At 37.4% G+C, this 27,641-nt stretch overlaps 1 protein-coding gene across 1 annotated transcript in view; it reads left to right on the top strand.

Moving 5' to 3' along the window:
• CD36 (CD36 molecule (CD36 blood group)) overlaps window positions 1-27,641 on the top strand; it is a 126,899-nt gene that overhangs the window by 2,039 nt on the left and 97,219 nt on the right. The window lies entirely within an intron of this gene.

Below are 27,641 nucleotides of genomic sequence, written 5' to 3'. Positions count from 1 at the left end.
AATAAGCCATGATATACCAATTATAAAGGACAGATAATCTGCTGACCAATTACATCAAGTGAATCACATCCACATCAATCCAAGCAGGTCATGATGGTGCCACCAAAAATCTTATATGGGGAAATTAATCACACTTTATGGAAGGTGTTTTTGTATAAAGATTAATATTAGGTTTTCTGTTTTTGAAGGGACATCATAGTAGCTTGAACATTATATGATTAATGAGTTTCCCACTGAATCCACATTGGATCTGCCAGATTATTTAATTTGTTTTTATTCCTCTGTTCAACTACTTCATTAACATGACTGTATCTAGTCTTAACTGTCCTCAATTCATCAACTCTGGATCCCTTAAACATGGTTGAAATTATCTTTGTAAACAAATGCAAAAAATATTTATGAACATGCTCTTTAGCTTTTCGTCAAAAACATAAAAAACCCTTACCCTCCAGACTAGTATTAGATCTCTAAGAGAAAAATGCAAAGGAATCACATGAAAGATAATATTTAATTAAAATTTCAAAGTTTTGTTTAGGAAACCAAAGTATACAAAAACAAGCTAATTCACTCTCAATCAGTGATTTAGTCATTCTTATATAAATAGTTGTAGACAGATAAGAATAAAAATGATTATATTTTTGTTAACATTTGCTTGAAGTTTTTACAGAGAAATCCCAAGTTGTTCATTATATACTTTTGAATACTCCTTACAGTAAATTTTCTTGCATGTTATTCTCTTATTAGGCAATGGACATGCAGAGCACAGTAATTGGGCATTGTTGGACTGATAGGAATCTGTAAAACATTTTTGTCCTTGATGAAATATGTAATTTGCCTATAGCCTGATTTCCTTAAGACTTTTGCCTATTGACTCATCTTTGACAACCAGCCAAAAGGAACTTCAAGACAAATACAAAGAGTCACTGTCAGCTTTTTCCATACTCTTCGGAAAGCCTTTCTGGGTAAAAAGCTTTTCTTGATTTTGTTTAGCTAAAAATCCCAGCTAAAATCCGTAGAAAAATGTATGGAATGGAAAATTTTGAGGTTTTGGGTTATAAGTTTTTTGAAACCCATTACATCTTTCTAAGGTTATAATTTCTGCTAGACCTACCCTTTCTGTACTTCCTTTTCCCTCCCACTGGATTCCAAGAATCTTTTCTTTCTTTTCTACTTCTCAAATAACAAACTGTGGAAGCCTGGCCACTTACCTGGAAGATCCTTCTGAACAGAAAATATGTTTAATTTTAATTTATTTTATTTTATTTTTTGATACAGGGTCTTGCTTTGTCACCCAGGCTGGATTGCAGTGACACACTCACAGCTCACTGCAGCCTGGACCTCCTGGGCTCAAGTGATTCTTCTACCTCAACCTCCCTAGTACCTGAGACTACAGGGTTGCACCACCATGGCCAGCTAATTTTTGTATTTTTTGTAAAGACAGGGTTATGCCGTGTTGCCCAGGATGGTCACGAACTCTTGAGCTGAAGCAATCCACCTGCCTCAGCCTTCTCTAAGTGTTGGGATTAAAACAGTGAGCTGCCATGCCCATCCTGACATGGTCTTTAAAAATAGTTAAAATACTTTTAAAATCTTTCTTTCTTCTAGAGTCTCTAAGGAGATCCTTAAAGCATATTTATTGGCTATCTGACTGCACTCCTAAATAAAGGTCAATATCAGTGAGAAAATAAATGAATGAATGAGCAAGCATATTTATTGCTACAGATAATTTCCTATCTTGCCGCTCTTATATTCTTGCCAGTTATTTTAAGAAAATCATCATAGTAATTGGCTATTTGCTTATTCTTCACTGTATTTTACATTTTTAAAAATTATTCTTAACAGTATTTTAATTTATAACTTTAATTAAGAATTCTTAATTTAAACACCTTAAATTGAAGACTAGGTTAAAAAATAAATAAAACTGTTACCAAAATACTTGGGATTTGGTCTAGGTCCTGCTGCTCACCACATAGAAAGCCAATCACTGAGACAATGAGTATTGCCAGGGAAGAAGGCTTTTGCTGGGTGCTGTGGCTAAGGAGATGGGAGGTCAGTCTCAAATCCATCTCCCCCAATGACTAAAATCGGAGGTTTATATAGCAGGGAAGACATGAAACCATATATAGGAAAATGAAAATTAAAGATGGGCTAGGCAGAGAAGCTGGCCAACTGACAGCAGATGGTGCAGTCATGTTGGGTGAAAAGTCTGGTATCTCTTTGTCTAGGTGCATTGACCTGGTAAGTTTCAGCCCTGTGGTATAATGTGGGAGGCCTGATGGCCAGTTTCCTGAGAAGGTAACTCAGGTAAGACAAATGTATCTTTCAAGTTTTGAGACTGGGAAGATTAATTTCTACGTTTATTCAAAAAAGCCATAAATATCAGTTCTATGGAACAGTTGGTCTTCTTTCAAAACTAGTATGCTCTCATAAATATTTGAAACCAACATTGTTTTCTTTTTCTCTCTTTTTCTCTCCTTTCCTTTGTGCTTTGGAAATATTAAGCTGAAAGAAAACACAATTTATTTAAGTCAAGGAAGTATTTTTCATAGAGAGTAGAGCACAGTTTCTTATGATTCTTCATTTGCTCCTATAAGGCTTTCGTGAAGGACCATCCAGAAATTGTAAGCCTTAAACAATTGAGCAATGCCTTAATTTGCTTTCTGTCTTATATAAGGTCTATAAATTCAGTTATAAGAAGAAGGAATTAAATACTAGGTAATTGATACAGTTTGGCTCTGTGTCCCCACTCAGATCTCATCTTGTAGTTCTCACAATTCTTACATGTTTTGGGAGGGACCTGTTGGGAGGTGATTGAATCATGGAGCCGGTCTTCCTCGTGCTGTTCTTGTGATAGTGAATGGATCTCATGAGATCTGATGGTGGTTTTAAAAACAGGAGTTTCTCTGTACAAGCTCTCTCTTCACCTGCTGCCATCCACTTAAGATGTGACTTGGTCCTCCTTGCTTTCCACCACAATTGTGAGGCCTCCGCAGCCATGTGGAACTGTAAGTCCAATAAACCTCTTTCTTTTGTAAAGTGCTCAGTCTCATCTCAGGTATGTCTTTATCAGCACCGTGAAAATGGACTAATACAGTAAATTGATGGCAGTAGAATTGGGCATTACTGAAAAGACACTCAAAAATGTGGAAGCGGCCGGGCACGGTGGCTCACGCCTGTAATCCCAGCACTTTGGGGGGCCGAGGCGGGTGGATCACAAGGTCAAGAGATCGAGACCATCCTGGTCAAAATGGTGAAACCCCGTCTCTACTAAAAATACAAAAAAATTAGCTGGGCATGGTGGTGCGTGCCTGTAATCCCAGCTACTCAGGAGGCTGAGGCAGGAGAATTGCCTGAACCCAGGAGGTGGAGGTTGCGGTGAGCCGAGGTCGCGCCATTGCACTCCAGCCTGGGTAACAAGAGCGAAACTCCGTCTGAAAAAAAAAAAATGTGGAAGCAACTTTGGAACTGGGTAACAGGCAGAGGTTGAAACAGTTTGGAGGGCTCAGAAGAAGACAGAAAAGTGTGGGAAAATTTGGAACTTCCTAGAGACTTGGTGAATGGCTTTGACAAAAATGCTGATAGTGATATGAACAATAAGGTACAAGCTGAGGTGGTCTCAGATGGAGATGAGGAACTTCTTGGGAACTGAAGCAAAGACAAAACTCTTGTTATGTCTTAGCAAAGAGACTGGTGGCATTTCGCCCTGCCCTAGAGATTTGTGGAACTTTTAACTTGAGAGAGATGATTTAGGGAATCTGGTGGAAAAAATTTCTAAGCAACAAAATATTCAAGGGGTGATTTGGGTTCTATTAAAGGCATTCAGTTTCAAAAGGGAAATACAGCATAAAAGTTTGGAGAATTTTCAGCCTGATAGTGCAACAGAAAAGAAAATCTCATCTTCTGAGGAGAAATTCAAGCCAGTTGCAAAAATTTGCATAAGTAATGAGAAACCAAATATTAATCCTGAAGGCAATGGGGAAAAATGTCTCTGTGCTATGTGCAGCCTAGGGACTTGGTGCTCTGCATCCCAGCTGCTCCAGCTATGGCTGAAAGAGGTCAATGTAGGGCTCGGGCTGTGGCTTCAAAGGGTGCAAGCCTCAAGCCTTGGCAGCTTGTACATGGTGTTGAACCTGTGAGTGCATAGAAGTCAAGAATTGAGGTTTGGCAAACTCTTTCTAAATTTCAGAAGATCCAGGGAAATGGGTAAATGCCCAGGCAGAAATTTGATGTAAGGGTGGGGTCCTCATGGAGAACCTCTGCCTAAGGCAGCAAAGAAGGGAAATGTGGAGTGGGAGGCCCCACACAGAGTCCCTACTGGGGCACTGCCTAGTGGAGCTGTGAGAAGAGGGGCACTATCCTCCTGATTCTAGAATGGTAGATCCACTGTCAGCTTGCCTCATGGGTCTGCAAAAACCACAGACACTCCACGTCAGCTCATGAAGGCAGCTGGGAGGAAGGCTATACCATACAAAGCAACAGGTTCAGAACTTCCCAAGACTATGGGATCCTGCCTCTGACATCAGTGTGACCTGGTTGTGAGACATGGAGTCAAAGAGATCATTTTGGAGCTTTAAGATTTGATTGTCCTGATGGATTTCACACTTAAATGAGGCCTGTAGTACCTTTGTTTTGTCCAATTTCTCTCTTTTGGAATTTACCCAATGCATGTGTCCCCATTATATCTATCTAGGAAGTAACTAAGTTGCTTTTGATTTTAAAGGCTCATAGGCTAAAGAGACTTGCCTTGTCTCACATGAAACTTTGGACTGCAGACTTTTGAATTAATGCTGAAATGAGTTGAGACTTTGGGGGACTGTTGGGAAGGCATGATTGATTTTGAAATGTGGCAATATGAGATTTGGGAGGGGCCGGGGGTCAAATGGTATAATTTAGATCTGTGTCCACACCCAAATCTCATCTTGTAGCTCCCATAATTTCAGGTGTTGTGGGAGGGACCCAGTGAGAGATGATTAAATCATGGAGGTGGGTCTTTCTCCTGCTGTTCTTGTGATAGTGATTGGGTCTCATGAGATCTGACAGTTTTAAAAATGGTAGTTTCTCTGCACAGGCTCTCTCTTTGCCTCATCCACATAGGATGTGACTTTGTCCTTCTTGCCTTCACAATGATTGTGTGGCCTCCTCAGCCATTTAGAACTGTAAGTCCAGTAAACCTTTCTTTTGTAAATTGCCCAGTCTCAGATATGTCTATCAGCAGTGTGAAAATGGACTTATATAGTAAATACATTTGTCAGGGGTATTTACTGTATGATTCCATTTTCTGGATTCATACAGTAAATACTCATACATATTTACTATATGAGTCCACAAATTTTAAAATATGAAATCTAGAGGATATAATGTTAAGTGAAATAAGCCAGGCACAAAAAGACAAATACTACATTATCTCACTCATATGTAGTATATGAAAAAGATTATATCAGAGAAGCAGAGGGTAATGGTGTTACCAGGGGCTGGGGCAATTGAGGGAAGGGTTCTGGGGAGATATTCGTCAAAGGATATAAAAGTCAGTTATACAGGAGGAATAAGTTCAAGAGCTTTATTGTGATACTATTATGTATTACATTATGGTGATTACTAATATACTGAATTCTTGAAAAATGCTTAGAGAGATGTTAAGAGTTCTCACTACAAAAATTATAACTATGTGAATGAATGCAAATGATAATTAACTAGATTTAGTCATTTCACAATGTATACCACTTTGAAACATGTTGTACATGATACTACATACAATTTTATCTGACAATTTGTAAAAATTGACAAAAATATAAAAAGAAGTAATAAAATAGAACTGTAAGAACTATACTATAAGGTGAAGGAACAAAATGCAGATAAAGATATTGTGAAGTAAGGTGTTAAAAATTAATGGTGTAAATGTCTGAGAAAAGCCTGGAGGTTTGATGAAATGTGCAGAAAATTAGAAGCTTAAAGTTTTTATATGTAGAGATATTTAGAAATTATGTAAAAGTACCTATAAACATTTTTATGTCATGAATCACAAATCTGAATATTTTGTTCAAATAAATCAGCAAATTTAGGGCCAAGACAAAATTAGAATCTAGGTTTTCCTACTTCAAGTATATTGGAAGATCACTTTAAAAATATCCATTAATATAAACTTTCTGACTACAAAGATTTTGTTACCTTCACTGTGGTATCTCTAGAGTCTATAACTAAACCTGACCCCTGTATTGGGCACTCAGCTAATGTTAGCAAGATACATGAATCAGCACTAAATACATTGATTCATTAAGACCTAATTTTTGAAGGGTCTGTGATAAAGCTCACATGTTAAATAATTAAGGTCCAGAGTGTAAAAGCCCTATAATATGTAATGTTATTTTCTTTAAATACTCATAAAATTTTAGTAGCTAGATTGAAACATATGTTAACTACTGATATTTGAATATGTGTGACCTATGAAAATGATAATTTCTTGCTTCAATTTAAAAATCACTGATATGACTTTAATAACAAATAATTCTGAGAATAGAAGGTAATCATAATGCTATATCCTATTAGGAAAATAATCTATAAACTATCCTATTGATCTCTGATAATGGCCAAAGGGTCCTTTCATTTGATTAGGCTGGATAGTTTAGCATATGAATCCTCCAGAGACCTTGTTAAAATAGAGATTTCTGAATCCCTACCAATTGAGATTCTGGCCTAGAAAATCAAGCCTAACTCCTTGGCCTGGCATTCAGGCCCCTTATATCAAGGCTTAGCTTTTCTGTCCAGCACCATCTTTTCACCAGCTCATTCTGTCCCCTGCTCTCCCAATCAAACATTTTTGCATTCTTAAGTCTCCTAATTCTATCTGAAATGTGGCACCAGTTTGTCAAATTAATAAACTATCAGCCCTTTCTTTGTGAATGTATTTATTTATTTATTATCCATCTCCCCCACTAGCTAGTAAAACCCTTTGTGTCAGTACCATTGCACTGGCATCAACCAAGACCCTGGTACATTTTCCTGGTAAATAGAACATGATCAATAATTATTGTTAATATGCATAATTGAATGTCATTTGTCCACTTATATAAACATGAAACAGAAATGCATATTCTGTGCAAAGGAACTGCAGAGAGTAGATTTGTTTGTTCTACAAGGATGAGGGGTATTTTTAGAAAAGGTGTTATCGAAATGGTATCAGGTCAGGTTTGAGCCTATGACTGAAGGCTAGGAATTTTGTCCAGAAGTAAGAACTCACTGAGGTTCTTAGCTTTAGTTCTTTCTCTCATTCTTACTCTCAAAATGGTACATGTTGTAAATACTTTTTTCAATAACTTCTCAACTATTATTGTTTGTTACTATCTGCCCCTTATCATTGTACAATGGCTCATTTTTTTTTCCTTAAGTGGTAGTTCTGTCTGTTCACTTGTTCCTTTAACACAACTAGTTTACTGTGATGCGTGTTCTTTTCCTTCTTAATGAATTCCTATTAGTTGTCCATAATTATCCCGGAATCTGTGCTCAGTATAAGAGGGAGTTGTCTTTTGGAAGCATCCCAGAATTTTGACTTAATGATTTATAGCATTTACGTAGTGACACAAAGAAAACAAACAAAAGCACATTTTTAATAACCCCAGCAACTTTCCCCATTAACATCTAATTTTAGATTTTTTCAGTTCCTGCTATGGAAGGTCTTCGAGGCTACCAGTTCACACAGGGTTTTCACATTTACAGGACAAGGCAAGGAGAACATATGGGACCAAAGTTCTGTTTTTCATATTCTCCATTTTAACCTTTCCCTTTAATATTTAATCAACATGAAAGGAAATAAACACTTTTTGTCTTCTTTGTTCAATGGGAATGATACCCTCCTCCATTTCCCCCGTGATAGTCAGGTTCCAGATAGCTGCCTTTAATGGCAAAATTTAAATCGAGTTGACTCCTACAAGCAACTTGGCAAGCAATTTTCACCAAGCAGAGGACAACTGTTTCTAAGATAGAGCCAAATGGCCAAACAATTCTTTAGGGCTAATCATAGGATTCACAATTGAACTTTGGAATAAAACAGCTGTGACAAAGAACTATTTGACATTTCCCCTGCAAGGTAACCCAGAAGAAAAAATTACACAAAGAAGACTGGAATTCATGGAACATTTTTTAGCTGTCAAAAACTGGGATTTGCACTGCAGAATATTTTCTGAACAATTATGAAGATATTAAATTGGAAAGAGAAGTGAACAGAGAATTGTAAGAAACTCACTAATTTTTCTGAGCTGTTTCTCCCGTTTCCTGGGAGAATAAGAAAGAAGGACTTCTGAAAATCTATAAATCTAAAAAGTTTACTCATTTTCTTTTTTTTTTTTTTTTTTTGAGACGGAGTTTCACTCTTGTTACCCAGGCTGGAGTGCAATGGCGCAATCTCAGCTCACCGCAACCTCTGCCTCCTGGGTTCAGGCAATTCTCCTGCCTCAGCCTCCCAAGTAGCTGGGACTACAGGCGCACGCCACCATGCCCAGCTAATTTTTTTTTTTTCTGTATTTTTAGTAGAGATGGGGTTTCACCTTGTTGACCAGGATGGTCTCGCTCCCTTGACCTTGTGATCCACCCGCCTTGGCCTCCCAAAGTTAATTTGTTAAAAAAACAAAAATTATTAAGTATCTATTGCTCTATTCTGATTATGTGTGAAATTGAGTTGTCTAGATATTTATTCCCTATAGTGTTTACCCTTAATCGTTCTACATTTTACTGACATCAAAATTAAACACAAAGATTTTCATTTTTTAACCTTAAAAGGGGAAAAAACTGTTAAATCTATGAGAAGGTAGTTTTACCTTTCTATGATTCTATGATTTTAATGAGTAATCTCTTTTGAGTCTCTCTGTATTTTTCTTCAAGGAAGACTTGACAAATTTATATCAATTCCTAGTTCAGTAAGTCTTAAGGCAGATACAATTATTGTTTTCATTAATTATTTGTTGAGATATTTTCATTCTATCCAAATGTCTTGTCACTGGTCACATTCTCTTTCCAAATAATTTTGGCGATTAGATTACTGCATCGTTTAAGAAACTTTTCTTCCCTACATAATGTAAAATACATAGATGTTACTTTAAGTAGCAATTGTTCTTATTTATTGAGATCCACTTGTGTATAAAATACTATGCTAAGTACTTTGCATATACTATCCTCAACTTAGAGTTTTCTCATGCAAAAAGTGGGTAATACTAGTATTTACCTCATTATTTTGTTCTGTGAAATAAAGAAAGCATTTTGAACAGTACTGACCATATAGTAATTTTTATGCATTAAATATTACTAAAATTATACATCAATATATTACTTAGTAGAATTGTCCCATGAGATAGGTAATTCTTCACATTTAAATACTGAGGAAATTGAAGCTAAGCAGTTTAAGTAACTTGCTCAATTTTACAAAATAAGTAGAGGAGCCAAAATTAGAATTCGTGTCTCTCTAACTCCAAAGCCCAAGTTTGTAATCTGTGTCTTCTTTTGCTTCAGTATTCTTCACCCCACGTACTGTCTCCCGGCATATACAACATGAATGTGAGGAAGACAATACACCTTAACACATGAAGCACTTGTCTTCATGGGATGTTTCATGCCATTTTGTGTTTAGTGGACGCTACACCTCCTTTCAAGTCTCACTTCTGTTTTTGGTTTGTTGTTTTCTGACTCTCCTGAGCTGTTCTCCTTCTTATTGCATCTTTCAACTGCAAGCTTAGAGAAGGAAGGATACTCTTTTAAAGGAAAGCCATCCAGTCTCTCATAGTGAAAACCATAGCGTTTTCCCTCTACAACTTCACAGGCATGGCACAATGCTTGCTTCATGTAGTCTCAAAACCCCTTCTTAATTTTAGTTTGCAATTTTAAGAGAGATTAGGAATACCTCAAATGGCTCTAAAAAGATTTATATCTTTTTAAGGCTTTCTTAAGCTACTGTGTAAATTTATGTAGAAGAAATGAGACACTAAAGCATTTTTAGTGAATCTGGTGCTCAGAATCAAGCAACACATGATTACCAATGAAGAGGAAGGCCTCATCCCTCCACAGAACAGCTGACAGAAAAGTATTTCATTTCACTGCTGGATGCATCACATGAACTTTGTAAAAGTAAAACCAGGCAGAAAGGTATAATTTGTAGGCAAAACCCCACAAATCAGGGAGAGATTTTTTTAAAAAGCTCCTTTGAGTATTAATTTTCATCTTTGGTGATATAGAAATATTTTCTTATATAGGTAAAGAGACCATTCTGAATCTTTAATGAACAACAGAACAACTTGTAAACATGTAACTACTGGGATAAAAATCAAGAGGAAAAGTCACCCTGCTACGTCCTGCCTTTCAATCAGGAATGTAGACAGACCTTCTGTTTCTCTTCCTGTTCTCTTAAGAATTAGCCTTCATCCCACTGGCCCAGAGATAACTTTCCCTAATAATAAATTCTTCCAGCAAGAATAATTCAGTAACAATTTCTCCTATAGAGGCTGAGTTGCTATGGAAATAGGGGCTACTGGGTTGATATTTCTAAAGATGCTACTCTAACATGCTTACTTTCAATAGTTTAATGTTTTAAATATGTTAAGTCTATCAGTACATATAATTTATATTTATAATGTTATAAGACATCCAGAAATCGATATGGTTCTATAATAAAGTGAGATGTCTGTTTTCCCTGCTTTTACAAACTCTGGGTCACAAATTCTTCAATGATTTCATCAGATCAAGCTGACTGACTTGAGACTGATTGAAGGAGTCAATTATTTTTTCAGAGTGACTGAGCACTTAGTTTGAGATAAGCATTTCGTAGAACTTAGGAACCGTTTTTATGCATACCGAAGTACAAAAATAAAGTTCTGATTCAACTTCAAGTACTCCTTCCATGATAACTTTTATGTATGAGACCAAATGTCTCCCTATATGTCTTAGTAATTCATCTCAACACTCCTTTCCCTATGCATCCTTGTCTCTTCTGTTCAGCCAATTTCCACATCTCCAATAAAAACTTTTTGTTTTGCTCAGTTTACCAAATGTTATGACCTTCAATTCTCTGCATATGACTCAGAGTCCTATGAGATGCACATGTTTAAACATGTGATCTGTGTGGCTTTGGAATTTGAGGATGTATAAATGTTGATTCCACTTGGCTGAAAACTCAGATTCAAATCTCAATAGGTATTTTTTTGGATAAAAAATAATCTGCTAGGGAACAATGCTAACTGCCAAATTCAATAATTTGTGAAAATTTTTCATTTTCCTTTCCAGTTTTTTCACTTGTTTCTCATGTTGAAAAATATTTTCTGATAGTGTCATATTTTTGCTTTTGCTGTTGTTTACTAATGATTTTATTTAGCTTCACTAATTCTTTTTTTTTTCTTTTTATTATTTTATTTCTATGTCAATAGCTTTAGGGGTTTTGGTTACATGGGTTAATTGTATAGTGCTACAGTTTGAAATTTTAGTGCATCCCTCACCTAAATAATGTACATTGTACCATATATATATATAATTGCACTTTAGGTTCTGGGGTACATTTGCAGAACATGCAGGATTGTTGCATAGGTACATACATGGCAATGTGGTTTGCTGCCTTTATCCCCCCCTCGCCTATATCTGGCATTTCTCCCCATGTTATCCCTCCCCAACCTCCCTATCCTCCGCTGTCCCTCCCCTGTTCCCCCTGCAACAGACCCCAGTGTGTGATGCTCCCCTCCCTGTGTCCATGTGTTCTCATTGTTCAATACCTGCCTATGAGTGAGAACATGTGGTATTTGATTTTCTGTTCTTGTGTCAGTTTGCTGAGAATGATGGTTTCCAGATTCATCCATGTCCCTACAAAGGACACAAACTCATTGTTTTTTATGGCTGCATAGTATTCTGTGGTGTATATCTGCCACATTTTCCTTGTCCAGTCTATCATTGATGGACATTTGGGTTGGTTCCAGGTCTTTGCTATTGTAAACAGTGCTGCAATGAATATACATGTGCATGTGTCTTTATAATAGAACAATTTATAATTCTTTGGATATATACCCAGTAATGGGATTGCTTGGTCAAATGGAATTTCTATTTCTAGGTCCTTGAGGAATTGCCACACTGTCTTCCACAATGGTTGAACTATTTTACACTCCCACCAGCAGTGTAAAAGTGTTCCTATTTCTCCACATCCTCTCCAGCATCTGTTGTCTCCAGGTTTTTTAATGATCACCATTCTAACTGATGTGAGATGGTATCAGATGATTTGCATTTCTCTAATGACCAGTGATGATGAGCATTTTATCATACGTTTGTTGGCCTCATAAATGTCTTCTTTTGAAAAGTGTGTGTTCATATCCTTCATCCACTTTTGAATGGGTTTGGTTGTTTTTTCTTATTAATCTGTTTTAGTTCTTAGTAGATTCTGGATACTAGCCCTTTGTCAGATGGGTATATTGCAAACATTTTTTCCCATTCTGTTGGTTGCCAATTCACTCTAATGATTGTTTCTTTTGCTGTGCAGAAGATCTAGAGTTTAATTAGATCTGATTTGTCTATTTTGGCATTTGTTGCCAGTGCTTTTGGTGTTTCAGTCATGAAATCCTTGCCTATGCCTACCTATGTCCTGAATGGTTTTGTGTAGTGTAGGTTTTTTTCTAGGGTTTCTATGGTGTTAGGTCTTATGTATAAGTCTTTAATCCATCTGGAGTTAATTTTAGTTTAAGGCGTCAGGAAGGGGTCCAGTTTCTGCTTTCTGCACATGTCTAGCCAGTTTTCCCAACACCATTTATTAAACAGGAATCCTTTCCCCATTGCTTGTTTGTGTCAGGTTTATCAAAAATCACATGGTTGTAGATCCCCAGAACCAAAGACAAAAACCTTATGATTGTCTCAGTATATGCAGAGAAGGCCTTCGACAAAATTCAACAGCTGTTTATGCTAAAAACTCTCTATAAACTAGGTATCGATGGAACATATCTCAAAATAATAAAAGCTATTTATGACAAACCAACAGCCAAAATCATACTGAATGGGCAAAAACTAGAAGCATTCCCTTTGAAATCTGGCACTAGGCAAGGATGCCCTCTCTTACCACTCCTACTCAATATAGTATTGGAAGTTCTAGCCAAAGCAATCAGGCAAGAAAAAGAAATAAAGGGTATTAAAATAGGAAAGGAGGAAGTCATATTGTCCCTATTTGCAGACAATATGATTGTATATTTAGAAGACCCCATTGTCTCAGCCCAAAATCTCCTAAACCTAATAAGCAACTTCAGCAAAGTCTCAGCATACAAAATCAATGTGCAGAAATCATAAGCATTCCTAAACACCAATAACAGTCATAGAGAGAGCTAAATCAAGAATGAACTGCTATTCACAATTGCTACAAAGAGAAGAAAATACCTAGGAATACAACTAACAAAGGTTGTAAAGGACCTCTTCAAGGAGAACTACATACCACTGCTCAAAGAAATAAGAGAGGACACAAACAGATGGAAAAACATTCCATGCTCATGGTAAGGAAGAATCAATATCATGAAAATTGACATACTGCCCAAAGTAATTTATAGATTCAATGCTATCCCCATCAAGCTACCAATGACCTTCTTCACAGAACTGGAAAAAACCACCTTAAACTTCATATGGAACCAAAAGAGAGCCCACGTAGCCAAGTCAATTCTAAGCAAAAAGACAAAGCTGGAGGCATCATGCTACTTGACTTCAAACTATACTAAAAGGCTACAGTAATCAAAACAGCATAGTACTGGTACCAAAACAGACCAGTGGAACAGAACAGAGGCCTTGGAGGCAATGCCAATATATCATTTTTAATCTTCATCCTTCTCCCACCTTTCCCCCTTTTGAGTCTCCAATGTCCATTATACCACTTTGTATGCCTTCATGTACCCCTAGCTTAGCTCCTGCTTATAAATGAAAACATACAGTATTTGGTTTTCCATTCCTGAGTTATTTCACTTAGAATAATGACCTCCAGTTCCATTCACGTTGCTGCAAAAGACATGATTTTTTAACTTTATGTCTAAATAATATTGCACTGTGTATATATACCATATTTTCTTTATCATTCATCAGTTGTTGGGCACTTAGATTAGTTCCATATCTTTGCAATTGTGCATTGTCCTTTGATAATATTTGCATGCAGGTGTCTTTTTGATATAATAACTTCTTTTCCTTTGGGTAGATACCCAGTTGTAGGATTGCTGGGTAGATTATATGGTTTGGCTCTGTGTCGCCACCCAAATGTCATCTCAAATTGTAATCCCCACACGTCGAGGAGGGAATGGGTGAAGGTGATCATGGGGGGTAGTTTCCTCCATGCTGTTCTCCAGATAGTGAGTTCTCATGAGATCTGATGGTTTAAAAGTGTGGTACTTCCTTTCTCTAACTCTTGCTGCCATGTAAGAGCTGCCTTGCTTTTCCTTTGCCTTCTGCCATGATTGTGAGTTTCCTGAGGCCTCCCCAGTTATGTAGAAATGTGAGTCAATTAAACATCTTTTCTTTATAAATTACCCATCTCAGGTATTTATAGCAGTGTGAAAATGGACTCATACAGTGGATCTCCTTTTAGTTCTTTGAGAAATCACCATGCTGTTTTCCATGGAGATTGTACTAATTTACATTCACAATAGCAGTGGATAACCATTCCCTTTTGACCACATATATGCCAACATCTATTGTTTTTTGACTTTTTAATAATGGCCATTCTGCCTGGGGTAAGGTGGTATCTCATATTGGTTTTAATGTGCATTCCCCGATGATTAGTGATGATGAGTATTTTTTCATGTTTGTTTACTATTTGAAATTCTTCTTTTGAGAACTGTCTATTCGTGTATTTGGCCACTTTTTAATTAAACTTTTCACTTTATTCTTGCTAATTTCTTTGAGTTCCTTGTAGATACTGGATATTGGTCCTTTTTTCAGATGCTTAGTTTAGAAATATTGTCTCCCGTTCTGTGAGTTGTCTGTTTACTCTGATGATTATTCATTTTGTTGTGCAGAGGCTTTTTAGTTTAATTAGGTCCCATTTATTTATTTATTTTTGGTTTTGTTGCTTTTGCTTTTGAGTTCTCAGTCATAAATTATTTGCCTAGTCTAATGTCCATGAGAGTTTTTTTCTAGGTTTTCTTCCAGAATTTTTGTGGTTTCAGGTATTAGATTTAAGTTTTTAATCCATTTTGATTTGATTTCTGTATTTGGTAAGAAATAGGGATCTAGTTTCATTCTTCTACATGTGACTATTCTGTTTTCCCAATACCTTTTATGGACTAAGATAAAAGTCCATAAATTTTCTGCAATTTATGTTTCCATATGACTTGTTGAAGATTGGTTAGTTGTGAGTATTTGGCTTTATTTCTGTGTTTTCTATTCTGTTTCATTGGTCTATGTCTCTACTTTACACAAGTACTATGGTGTTTTGATAACTATAACCTTCTAGTGTAATTTGAAGTTAGGTTCTGTGATGCCTACAGATTTGTTCTTTTTGCTTATAATTGCTTTGGTTATTCCAACTCTTTGTTGGTTTCATATTAATTTTAAGATTGTTTTATGTAATTGTGTGAAAAATGATGTTGGTATTTTGTATTTTGTTAGGAATTGCTCTGAATATGTAGATTGCTTTAGGTGGTATGATCATTTTTATGATATTAATTCTTCCAATTCATGAGCATGGGGTACATTTCTATTTGTTTGTGTCATCTATGATTTCTTCCAACTGTGTTTAGTAGTTCTCCTTATAGAGATTTATTACCTCCTTGGTTAAGTATATTCCTAGTTATCTTTTTTAGCTATTGTAAAAATGATTGAGTTCTTGATTTGATTCTCAGCTTGGTCATTATTCGTGTATAGCAGTGCTACTGACTTGTGTCCTTGGATTTTGTAACAATAGTTTACAGAATTCATTTATCAAATGTGGGAGTCTTTTGGAGGAGTTTTCAGGGTTTTCTAGGTGTATAATCATATCATCAGTAAACAGAGACAGTTTAAGACTTCCTCTTTTCCAATTTGACTGCCTTTTATTTCTTTCTCTTGCCTCATTTCTCTGCCTAGAACTTCCAGTACCATGTTGAATAGAAGTGGTTAAAGTGGGCACTTATGTTCATTTCATGTTTTTCTTATTGTCAATAGTGTTTCAGTGAATATATACTTGCATGTGTCTTTATAATAGAATGATTTATATTTTTTGATATATACCCAGTAATATGATTGCTGGGTCAAATGATATTTTTGTCTTTAGATCTTTGAGGAATCACCATACTGTCTTCCACAAGGCTAAACTGATTTACTCTCCCACCAACAATGTATAATCATTACTTCTTCTCCACAACTTTGCTGGTGTGTATTATTTTTTGACTTTTTGATAATGGCCATTCTGACTGGTGTGAGATGATATCTGATTGTTTTGATTTGGATTTCTTTCATGATTATTTTTCACATATATGTCTTCTTTTGAAAAGTGCCTGTTCATGTCATTTTTAATTGTGTGGTTTCTTTTTTTTAATTGTGTGGTTTCTTTTTTCCTGTAAATTTAAATTCCTTATAGATATTGACTATTAATAATAGACCTTCATTGGATACATAGTTTGCAAAAATTTTCTCCCAGTCTGTAGGTTGTTTGTTTATTCTGTTGGTCATTTTTTTTGCTGTGCAGAAACTCTTTAGTTTAATTAGATCATGTGTCCATTTTTGCTTTTGTTGTAATTGCTTTTGGCGTTTTTGTCATAAAATCTTTGCCCATGCCTATGTTTTGAATGGTATTGCCTAGGCTGTCTTCCCAGGTTTTTATAGTTTTCAGTTTTACATTTAAGTCTTTAATCCATTTTGAGTTCAGTTTTGTATATGGTGTAAGGAAGGGGTCTAGTTTCAGTCTTCTGCATATGGCTAGCCAGTTATCTCAGCACCGTTTATTGAATAGGGAATCCTTTTCCCATTGTTTGTTTTTGTCAGGTTTGTCAAAGATCAGACAGTTGTAGGAGTGTGGTCTTATTTCTGGGTTCTCTATTCTATTCCATTGGACTTCGTGTCTGTTTTGTACCAGGATCATGCTATTTTGGTTACTGTAGCCTTGTAGTATAGTTTGAAGTCTAGTAGTATGATGCCTCCAGCTTTGTTCTTTTTGCTTAACATTGCTTTGGCTATTCAGGCTTGTTTTTAGTTGTTGTTCCATATGAATTTTAAAATAGCTTTTTCTAGTTCTGTGAAGAAAGTTAATGATAGTTTAATAGGCCTAGCATTGAATCTATGAATTATTTTGGGTGGTAGGGCCACTGTAATGATATTAATTCTTCCTACACATGAGCATGGAATGTTTTTCCATTTGTTTCTTTTCATCCCTGATTTATTTGAGCAGTGGTTTGTAGTTCTCATTGTAAAGATCTTTCACCTCCCTAGGTTTTCTAGGCATTTTATTCTTTTTGTGTGTGTGTGGCAATTGTGAATGGGAGTTTGTTTCTGATATGCCTTTCAACTTGACTATTGTTTTTGTATAGAAATGTTAGAGATTTTTGCACATTGATTTTATATCCTGAGATTTTTCTGAAGTTGCTTATCAGCTTAAGAAACTTTTGGGCTGATACTGTGGGTTTTTCTAGATATAGGATTATGTCATCTGCAAACAGGGATAATTTGACTTCTGTCTTTCTTTTTGGATCTCCTTTATTTTTTTCTTTTGCCTGATTGCCCTGGGCAGAACTTCCAATACGATGTTGAATAGGAGCAGTGAGAGAGGACATCTTTGTCTTGTGACAGTTTTCAATGGGAATGCTTCCAGTTTTTGCCCATTCAGCATAATGCTGGCTGTGGCCTTGTCATATATTGCTCTTATTATTTGGAGGTATGTTCCTTTAATTTCAAGTTTATTGAGAGTTTTTAACATGAATAACTGTTGACTTTTATAAAAAGCCTTTTCCGCATGTATTGAGACAATCAGGTAGCTTTTGTCTTCAGTTCTGTTTCTGTGATGAATCACATTCATTGATTTGTGTATGTTAAACCACCCAGGGATAAAGCCTACTTGCTTGTGATAGATAAGTTTTTTGATGTGTGGCTGGATTCAGTTTGAAACATTTTGTTGAACACTTTTGCATTGATGTTCATCAAGGATATTGGCCTGAAGTTTTCCTTTGTTGTGTCTCTGCCAGTTCTTGGCTTAAGGATGATGCTGGCCTCACAGAATGAGTTAGGGAGAAATCCCTCCTCCTCAATTTTTTGTAATGGTTTCAGTAGGTACCACCTCTTCTTTGTACATCTGAATTTATCAGCTGTGAATCTGTATTGTCCTCAGCTTTTTTTGGTAGGTAGGTTATTTATTCATAGCTCTCTGTTGTTCTGTTCAGGGATTCAGTTTTCTTCTGGTTCAGTCTTAGGAGGGTGGATATGTCCAGGAATTTATCTATTACTTCTAAATTTTCTAGTTTATATGCATAGAAGTATTCATAATATTCTCTGATGGTTGTTTTATTTCCATGGGATCAGTGTTAATAATATCCCTTTTGTTGTTTCTGATTGTGTTTATTTAAATCTTCTCCATTTTCTTCATTTGTTAGTGTAGTTAGCAGTCTATTTTATTAATTTTTGCAAAATAAAAAAGACCACTCCTGGATTCATTGATCTTTTTAATTTTTTATTGTTGTTGTTTGTCTTTATCTCCTTCTGTTCAGCTCTGATTTTGGTTATTTCCTGTCTTCTAGCTTTGAGATTTGCTTGTTCTTGGTTCTTCAGTTCCTTTAGTTGTGATGTTAAATTGCTAACTTGAGATAGTTCTTTTTGATGTGGGCATTTAGGGCTGTAAATTTCCCTTTTAACACTGCCTTAGCTGTGTCCCAGAGATTCTGGTATGTTGGATCTTTGTTCTCATTTGTTTCAAAGAACTTCTTGATTTCCGCCTTCATTTCATTATTTACTTAAAAGTTATTTAGAATTAATCTGGTGTGGTGGCACTTGCCTGTAATCCCAGCTACTCAGGAGGCTGTCAGGAAAATTGCTTGAACCCATGGGGAGGAGGTTACAGTGAGACAAGATTGCACCACTGCATCCCAGCCTAGGCAACAGAGCAAGACCCTGTCTCAAAACAACACAAACAAACAAAAACAAAAGTCATTCAGAAGCAGGTCATTTAATTTTCATGTAATTGTATGGTTTAGTGTGAATTTCTTAGTCTTGATTTCTATTTTGATTGTGCTGTCCAGGAGACGGTTTGTCATGATTTCAGTTCTTTTGCATTTGCTGAGGAATGTTTTACTTTTGATGATGTGATTGATTTTAAAGTATGTGCCATTGGCAATGAGAAGAATGTGTATTCTGTTGTTTTGGGGTAGTGAGTTCTGTGTGAATCCATAGTTCCTTTTGATCTAGAGCTGAGTTCAGGTCCTGAATATCTTTGTTAACTTTTTCTCTCACTAATCTGTTTAATATTGTCAGTGGGGTATTAAAGTCTCCTACTATAATTATGTGGAAGTTGAAGTCTTTTTGATGGTCTCTGAGAACTTGCTTTGTGTATCTGGGTGCTCCAGTGTGGGTGCACACATACTTAGGATGGTTAGAGTTTCCTGTCGAGTAGGACCCTTTAACATTATTTAATACCCTTCGTTGTCTTTTTTTTTTTTTGTCTTTTTTTTATGTTGTTTGTTTGTTTAAATTCCATTTTGTCAGAAACTAGGATTGCAATCCTGCTTTTTTCTGTTTTTCATTTGCTTGGTAAATTTTTCTCCATCCTTTTATTTTGAACCTATGTGTATCATTGCATGTGAGATGGGTCTCTTGAAGACATCATACCAATGGGTCTTAGCTCTTTATTCAGTTTGCCACTTTGTGTCTTTTAGTTGGGACATTTAGCCCATTTACATTTAAGGTTAGTATTGATATGTGTGGATTTAAACCTGTCATCACGATGTTAGCTGGTTATTTTGCAGACTTGTTTATGTGGTTGCTTTAGAGTGTCACTAGTCTTTGTACTTCAGTGTGTTTTTATAGCGGCTGGTAAAGGTCTTTCCTTTCCATATTTAGTGCTTCCTTCAGGAGCTCTTGCAAGGGAGGCCTGGTGGTGATGAATTCTTTCAGCATTTGCTTATCTAAAAAGGATCTTATTTCTTCTGCACTTATGAAGCTTAGTTTGGCCACATAAGAAATTCTGGATTGGAATTTCTTTTCTTTTAGAATGTTGAGTATTAGACCCCAATTTCTTCTGGTTTGTGGGGTTATGGCTGAGAGGTCTGCTGTTAGTCTGACAGGCTTACCTTTGTAGATGACCTAGCCTTTCTCTCTAGCTGTCTTTTAACATTTTTTCTTTCATTTTGACCATTAAGAATTTGATGATTATGTGTCTTGGGGATTATCTTCTTGTGGAGTATTTTACTGGGGATCTCTGCATTTCCTGAATTTGGAGGTTGGCCTTTCTAGCTATGTTGGGGACGTTCTCATGGATGATATCCCAAAATATGATTTCCAAGTTGGTTCTATTCTCCCATCTCTTTCAGGTATGCTGATCAGTCATAGATTCAGTTTTGTTCATTCCTCAGTTTTGTTCATTCCTTTTCACTCTTTTTTCCCTATTCTTGTTTGCCTGTCTTATGTCAGAAGGATAGTCTTCAAGCTCTGGGGTTCTTTCCTGCTCTTGTTCTATTTTGCTATTAATACTTGTGATTGAATTATGAAATTCTTGTATTTTTCAGCTCTATCAGGCTATTTTTTTCTCTATACTGGCTATTTGTCTGCCAACTCCTGCAATATTTAATCATATCTTTCACTTTCTTGCACTGGGTTACAGTATACTCCTGTAGCTCAGTAAACTTTGTTCCTATCCACATTCTGAATTCTACTGCTGTTATTTCAGCCATCTCAGCCTCAGCCCAGTTTTGAACTCTTGCTGGAGGTGATGGAGTCATTTGGATGAAAGAAGGCACTCTGGCTTTATTAGTTTTCAGTGTTCTTATTCTGATTCTTTCTCTTCTCTGTGGGCTTATCTACCTTCAAACTTGGAGGTTGCTGACCTTTGGGTGGTTTCTGTTTGATGATCTTAAGAGCTTGATTGTGATATAAGGTGGATTCAGCTATCTGGCTTCATTTCTGGGGATTTTAGGGAGTGAACTTTCAGCTCCCAACTTCTGGACTGTGTGCTGTAACTCTGGAGGACTTGTATTGAGCCCTGACTTTGTTCTCTGGCTCCTTGAGGTTTGAAGTCTACTATACCAGGGGAACCAAGGTGCAGCAGCTATAGCCAAGTGCCAGTGGATGTAGGGATTCCTGCCTCCCTGTGGGAATTCACCACAGTGGCAGACACAAGGCAGTTGGAGAGGGAGTGGGTAGTGCCCCTGATGAAGACTGTGTATGCTGTTGCACAGGATGTGTTGGTTTGGGATGGGGTGCTGGGCACCTGTGTGGGAGGATCCCCTGTTCTCTGTGCAGCATTCACACAAAAGCAGGGTGCTGACAGAAGTGGGGCTTACTGGCTTTATGCTCACCAATGCTTCATTTGCAATGGCAGTCTGCAGGGGTCAGAGGAAATATTGCACTCCCACATACTGGTGGGGCAATTAAAGCAAAACCTGCCTGTGCAAACAAATGCTGGCAAAGTGATGTGGGGAAATGCCATGGGCACAGGGGACGCTGCAGTATAGGGAGAAAGTGTGAGGGCTGGTCCATGGCCTTAGCCATTACCTTGCTGGAACTCTTCATTGCTTGGGCATGGTCCACTGGCACAGAAGCTATGGTATGGGACCCCAGGCAGCCCAAGACTTCCCTGTAAGCAGGTGTGGCCAGGCTGGGGCCCCAAAAGAGGCCAGCAGACTAAGGAATTCTCAGGTTGGACCAGCCCTATCTGATGTACAAGACTGCCCTGCAGAGATCAGGTTTGATAATTCCCCAAGGGTTATTATCTTTTATGGAGCAAGTTGAGCCTTGAAAGATGGCCATCCCTGACCATTTATCTACTACAGACCCTCCTGCACCAAACCCTCTGTGCGCAACATGAACTGGCCTGCTGATCCATTACTTTACTTGTCTCCTGGGGGCTCAATCCCAGAAAGATGTGGGTCAACAATCGCTCAATATAATCAGCCCTGGTTTGTGCTGTGGGCCCAAGCCAGGGTTTCCCTTTCTGGTGACAAGAATTGGGAGATATGGGACCCTATTGTGGGAAATGGATTTGCCTTCTCTCCTTGGGTTGACTGCAGCTTGTTGGAGGTGTGGATAAGGTACACAGAGTCTTTGCTCCTTTGTTAGACCAAGGGTAGCAAGGATCTCTCCACTGCAGAAGCAGTGGCAGAGAGGCTTTCACTTGCCCCTAAAGGCTCTGTCCAGGGAGTTATTGAGTTGCTGCTGGCTCCATCACTCTGGCAGGGAGTGGCTGGAAGGTCAGACCTGGAGGACCTGCCTGGTGAGGAGACAGGGGAACAGTTACCTAGATAACAGTCTGGTCACTTTTCCTTAGGGCTGCTGTGCTATGCTTTGGGTCCACGCTAGACCCTAGTCACCTCAGATTTTCTAGTACCTGGAGATTTCACCAGTGAAGACTGTGAAACAGGGAAGATGGCATCCTGTCCCTTCCTCTGGGAGCTCTGTCCCAGGGAGTGTTTTGGTGGGGGTAGATGGAGGCCCCGACTTGGAGATCCCACCTGGTAAGGAGGAATGGGATTGTGAACCCACTTAATGAAGCAGTCTGGCCATGTTTTGATAGAGCAGCTGTGCTGTGCTGGGGGATCCCTTTTGCCTCCTGTTGATTTGGACTCTCCAACCCCCAAAGGCCATAATGGCTAAATCACCCCAACAGCAGAGATCGGTGGTCTGCCCCAGCCCCTGGTAGCTCAGTCCCAGGGAAGTGCAATGCTGTTACCAATGGCTGCCTGGAATTCCAAGCCAGTGGGTCTTATCCCGTTACATGCTGTGGAAGCAGAGCCTGCAAACCATCACTGCTCAGCTCCTTGGATTCATCCTTTTTCCTAGGGGTATATATGGGGTTCAAATCTCCCACTTTGCCAAAGTTGCAGCTAATTTTACTGGGATGCCCGGAGAGCCAGAGTATCTAAATCTCCTGGGTCTCTATGCATGCATGAGTGGCTGCTTTGCTGAGACAGGTCTGTGTGTCAAACTGAAGGCCCTGGTGGGGTTGGTTCATGAGGAGGTCCCCTGACCTAAGGGTTGCAAAGATCCATGGGAGAAGCATGGGTTTCCAGGATTGCACATCCATTTCCTGCTTCTCTGGGCAGGGGAGCTTCTCTTCGGCTCCCTGGGTGGGCCTTCACCCGGCCTTGTTTTTCTCCATTCTCCTTGTGCTGAAATGTTTCCTTGATTAGCTTCAATGTAAGTACCTGGATGTTTCAGTTGAAGGTGCTGTATTTACTCACCCCTTCCATTCTTCTCCATGAGAACCACACACAGTAACTACTTCCAGTCAGACTAGCCTTTGTGGCCATTCTCCCCCAACCCCACTATTATTATGTTGCTGTCTATCTCTTTTCTTGGGTCTAGTAGTAATTGTTTTATGAATCTGAGAACTCCAGTTAGATGAATGTATATTTAGGATTATTATTTCTTCTTGTTGGATTGATCCTTTTATTATTATAAAATGACCTTCTTTGTCTCTTTTTTACTGTTGTTGCTTTGAAGTCTGTTTTATCTGACATAAAAATAGTGAGTCCTGCTCAATTTTGGTTTCCATTTATATGGGATATCTTTTTCCATCCCTTTACCTTGAGTCTATAAGAATCCATATCTGTGGTGTGTCTTTTGAAGACAGGAGGTATTTGGTTTGTGATTTTTAAAATCCATTCTGGCAATCTGTATCTTTGAAGTGGAACATTTAAACCATTTAATATTGAGATGTGAGGTACTATCCTAGTCATCAGGTTGATTGTTCCCTAGCAGCTTTGTTTTCTTCATTATGTTATTGCTTTATAGGCCCTATGAATTTTATGCTTTCAAGAGGTTCTATTTTGGGCTGTATTGACCTTTTGTTTCAAGATTTAGAATTCCTTTTAACATTTCTTGTCGGGCTGGTCTGGTAGTGACAAATTCTTTCAACATTTGCTTTTCTGAGAAAGAAATACTTTATGCTTCTTTACAAAACTTAATTTTGCTGGATATGAAATTTTTGGCTTACCGTTATTCTGTATAAGGAGGATAAAAATAGGACCACAATCCCTGTGGCTCGTAAGGTTTCTGCTGAGAAGTCTGCTGTTAATCTGATAGGTTGTCCTTTATAGGTTATAATTTTGTCTCACTGCTCTTAAAATTATTTATTTCATGTTGACTTTAGATAGCCTGATGACTATATGCCTTGGTGATGACCTTTTTACAGTGTATCTCTTAGGAGTACTTTCAGCTTCTTGTATTTGGGTATCTAAATCTCCAGCAAGCCAGGGAAATTTTTGCCAATTATTTTCTCAAATAAAATTTTTAAACTTTTTGCTTTATCTTCTCCCTCAGGAACACCAATGATTCTTAGGTTTGGAAATTTTGTATAATCATATGTTTCTTGGAGACTTTATTTATTTCTTCTGATTCTCTTTTCATTATTTTTTCTGATTGGGTTAATTCAAAAGCCTACTCTTTGACCTCTTAAATTTTTTTTTCTACTTAATCTAATCTACTGTTAAAACTTTCCAATGAATTTTGTCATTTCTTAAATGTGTCTCTCACTTCTAGAAGTTCTGATTGGTTTTTCCTTAAAACATCTATCTGTTTAGAAAATGTTTTGTTTATATCTTGAATTTTTAAATAAATTTCCTTATGTTGGTTTTCACTCTTGTTTTGTATCTTCTTGAGTAACTGGTATTTCAAATATTTCACCTTGGTTTGGATCTATTGATGGAGAGCTAGTGTTATCTTTTGGAGATGTTATAATACTGTTTTTTCATATTGCCAGATTTGTTTTTCTGGTTCCTTCTCATTTGGGTAAATTTAAAAGCTAACAATTGAAATGATATACAGCACAATCTAAAGAGTTTGTAAGGGCCTCATTGAATAATGAAGTTTATGATGGCTTTAGCGAAACAAAATAAACCTACAGGCAACAATAAAATAATTTTCAAGTTATTCCATATAAATAGGAGAATACCTCAGCCACCCATGAATAACATCTTAAAAGCTCATGCTTCCATTAAAATAGAAAACATTCCAATATGTGTGGGTCTTCAGATAATATGGGTTAAAATAATTAAAATATAAGTGATATGTAACTCTCAAATGAGAACTGAATGTCTTAGTTAATAGAAAGTAAGTAAAATCAAATTTAAACTATACAAAATTAATTTACCCCTTCAAATCAAGGATATGTAATTGATAATATACTATTGAGAAGTGTAAGGCAAATATACAATTTTTACTGAAAGTAGTTCTCCTACCCCTGTTCCTGCCTTGGCCCCATTCCCACTTATACAGAACTTTAAAAAATTTTTCCTGGATTTGGGCCTGGGCTGCAACAGGCTTTACATATTAGACAACTCAAGGAAATCTGAATGCAGAGTGTAGAGTGACATTGTGTCTTCTGTGTGACTATTTTCCTTCTCTGCATTATAACTCTAGCTCTGTTCTTTCCTGCTTTGAAATCTTACCTTTCCAGCTTCTTCCCACACAGGTCTCTTTGACCACTTTTTTTTGCCATCAATACCTGATCCTAGACCCTTTTGTCTTCCTTTGAATTGAGCAGCGTAGTGCTATAATAATTTAAAACGTGGCTTTAGCTATGAAATAAAGAGAGCCCTTTCTTCAAATAAAACAGAGCCTTAACATACTCACATCCCTATGACCCATGATTAAGTTTTGCCTACCATACAAATTAAATAAACAGTGTAGGTGTATCTTTTCAAAAGAAAGACAAAAGGGAACAACTCAAGAGCTCCTGGTTATGGGAGAGGGGAAAGAAAGGCCGATAGTAAAATAGTGAAATTTCACAAGAATGGGAGGTAAGGAAGTCGAAATAGACTTCCATTTATTTCAGATTTTTGCCCAGGAAGAGCCCTGGGTGTTTGAGTCTTGCAAGGCTTTCAATCTGGGTGTTCACAGCTGTACTGAGCTCCTGCTTGGTCCCAAGCTTTGTTACAGGCACTAGGCCATGCCACAGTGAACAACAAGGCTGCAAGATCAGCAGGCCTTTACAGAAAAGAGAACCCAGGGAGCTTGCACAAGTGATGTTCCTGAGGTTCTTTGGGATGGTTTTGACAGAACTGTGTCAAGAATGAACTTGTCTTCTGACAGCATAGATAAATCTGGAGAGAATTGTTAAGTAAAATAAGCCAGACACCGAAAGACCAATATCGCACAATCTCACTTACATGTGGAATCTTAAAAAGTTAAACTCAGAAGTAGAGAAAGTAGAATGGTGGTTACTAGGGCGTTGGCAACCCTCTTGGGTGGTTACCAAGGGGTTGGGGAGTCTTGGGTTAAAAAATATTAAGTGTCAGTTAGATGGGGGGAATGTTTGGGAAATATGCAGCATGTGGACTATAGTTAATAACAATGTATTGCATTTTTGAAAACTGTAAAGAGAGTAGATTTTGAGGGTTCTCACCACAAAAAATTGATAAGTATGTACAGTGATGGGTATGTTAACAGGCCAGATTTAATCATTCCATGACGTATGAATATATCAAAACATTATACCTTATGAATATATAAAATCAAAAATAAATATTTCACTGTATACAACACAAAATATGATTCAGAGTTTCTCATTGCTCTCTGTGAACTGTAACTATAATTTAGACTTTAGACATGATTTGTATGAGGAATTGTCATAGTTTCTTCCATCCTGTGTCCATTTGTCTTCGCTTTTGTTACTACAATATTGTACTTCACCATTTTTATCTGTCCTTTCTTCTATTTTCAAGCAACTTTTGCACTTTGCACTGATATTGTATGTTTTGCTCAATCATTTAAAATACGTAGACCCAGTCATAAATTCCCATGATAATCTCTACCCTAACCATGTTGACCATGATGCCAGGAAGGCAGGAGGTGTGCCAGCACATTGCGTAAGTGCCTTGATCATGTGATCAGATACTGTGGCAGAGGACAAAGTGAAGAGAGGAAGCCCAGGGTACAAGGCAAAGTAAAGGGGAAAAGGAGAAATCACAGAACAGCTAGTGCATTGCACTGGAAGCCAAATAGATACAACCATGCTGTTATAGTTTGCTGGTAGAAAGAGGTTTCAATAAAACTCTGAATCTAATCATGTTGAAGTTATTAGAGCACATGATCCATGATCAAAAGCAAGAAATAGACACATATTTTGCAACACAGAGCATGCACCCTGAATTTAGGATCTCCGTAGAGGAGCAAGGATATACAAAGCTGCAGTGTATGTGTGTGCACGCATGTGCGTATGGCGAGGGAGGCTGTATGGTGAACTGATTGATGTTCGTACTTCATTTTTATCCAAAATTCATTGCAGGTTTTGTTCCAAACAATTATAGGATGTTCTTTCATACAGTCTCTGAATTAACCCTTTTAAAAAATTGAAAGGAAAGGGATTCCCCATTCATGTTGAATTTTTCCTATTTTACACACCATTGTCTTCTGATCACCTTCAAAATTACTTTCAATTATCTTCACATATTTGGCAAAAAATGAGCGCTCAGTACACTACTTCAGTACAGTACAACAAACATTAGAAAATGACTGTGGTAAGGGATACTTGAAAAACTAAAGTCTCTTATCTG

Source organism: Callithrix jacchus, chromosome 11, assembly GCF_049354715.1.
Source record: "Callithrix jacchus isolate 240 chromosome 11, calJac240_pri, whole genome shotgun sequence".
Lineage (NCBI taxonomy): Eukaryota > Metazoa > Chordata > Mammalia > Primates > Cebidae > Callithrix > Callithrix jacchus.
Note: the sequence above shows the minus strand (reverse complement) of the source record. Positions and strands in the feature narration are given on the sequence as shown.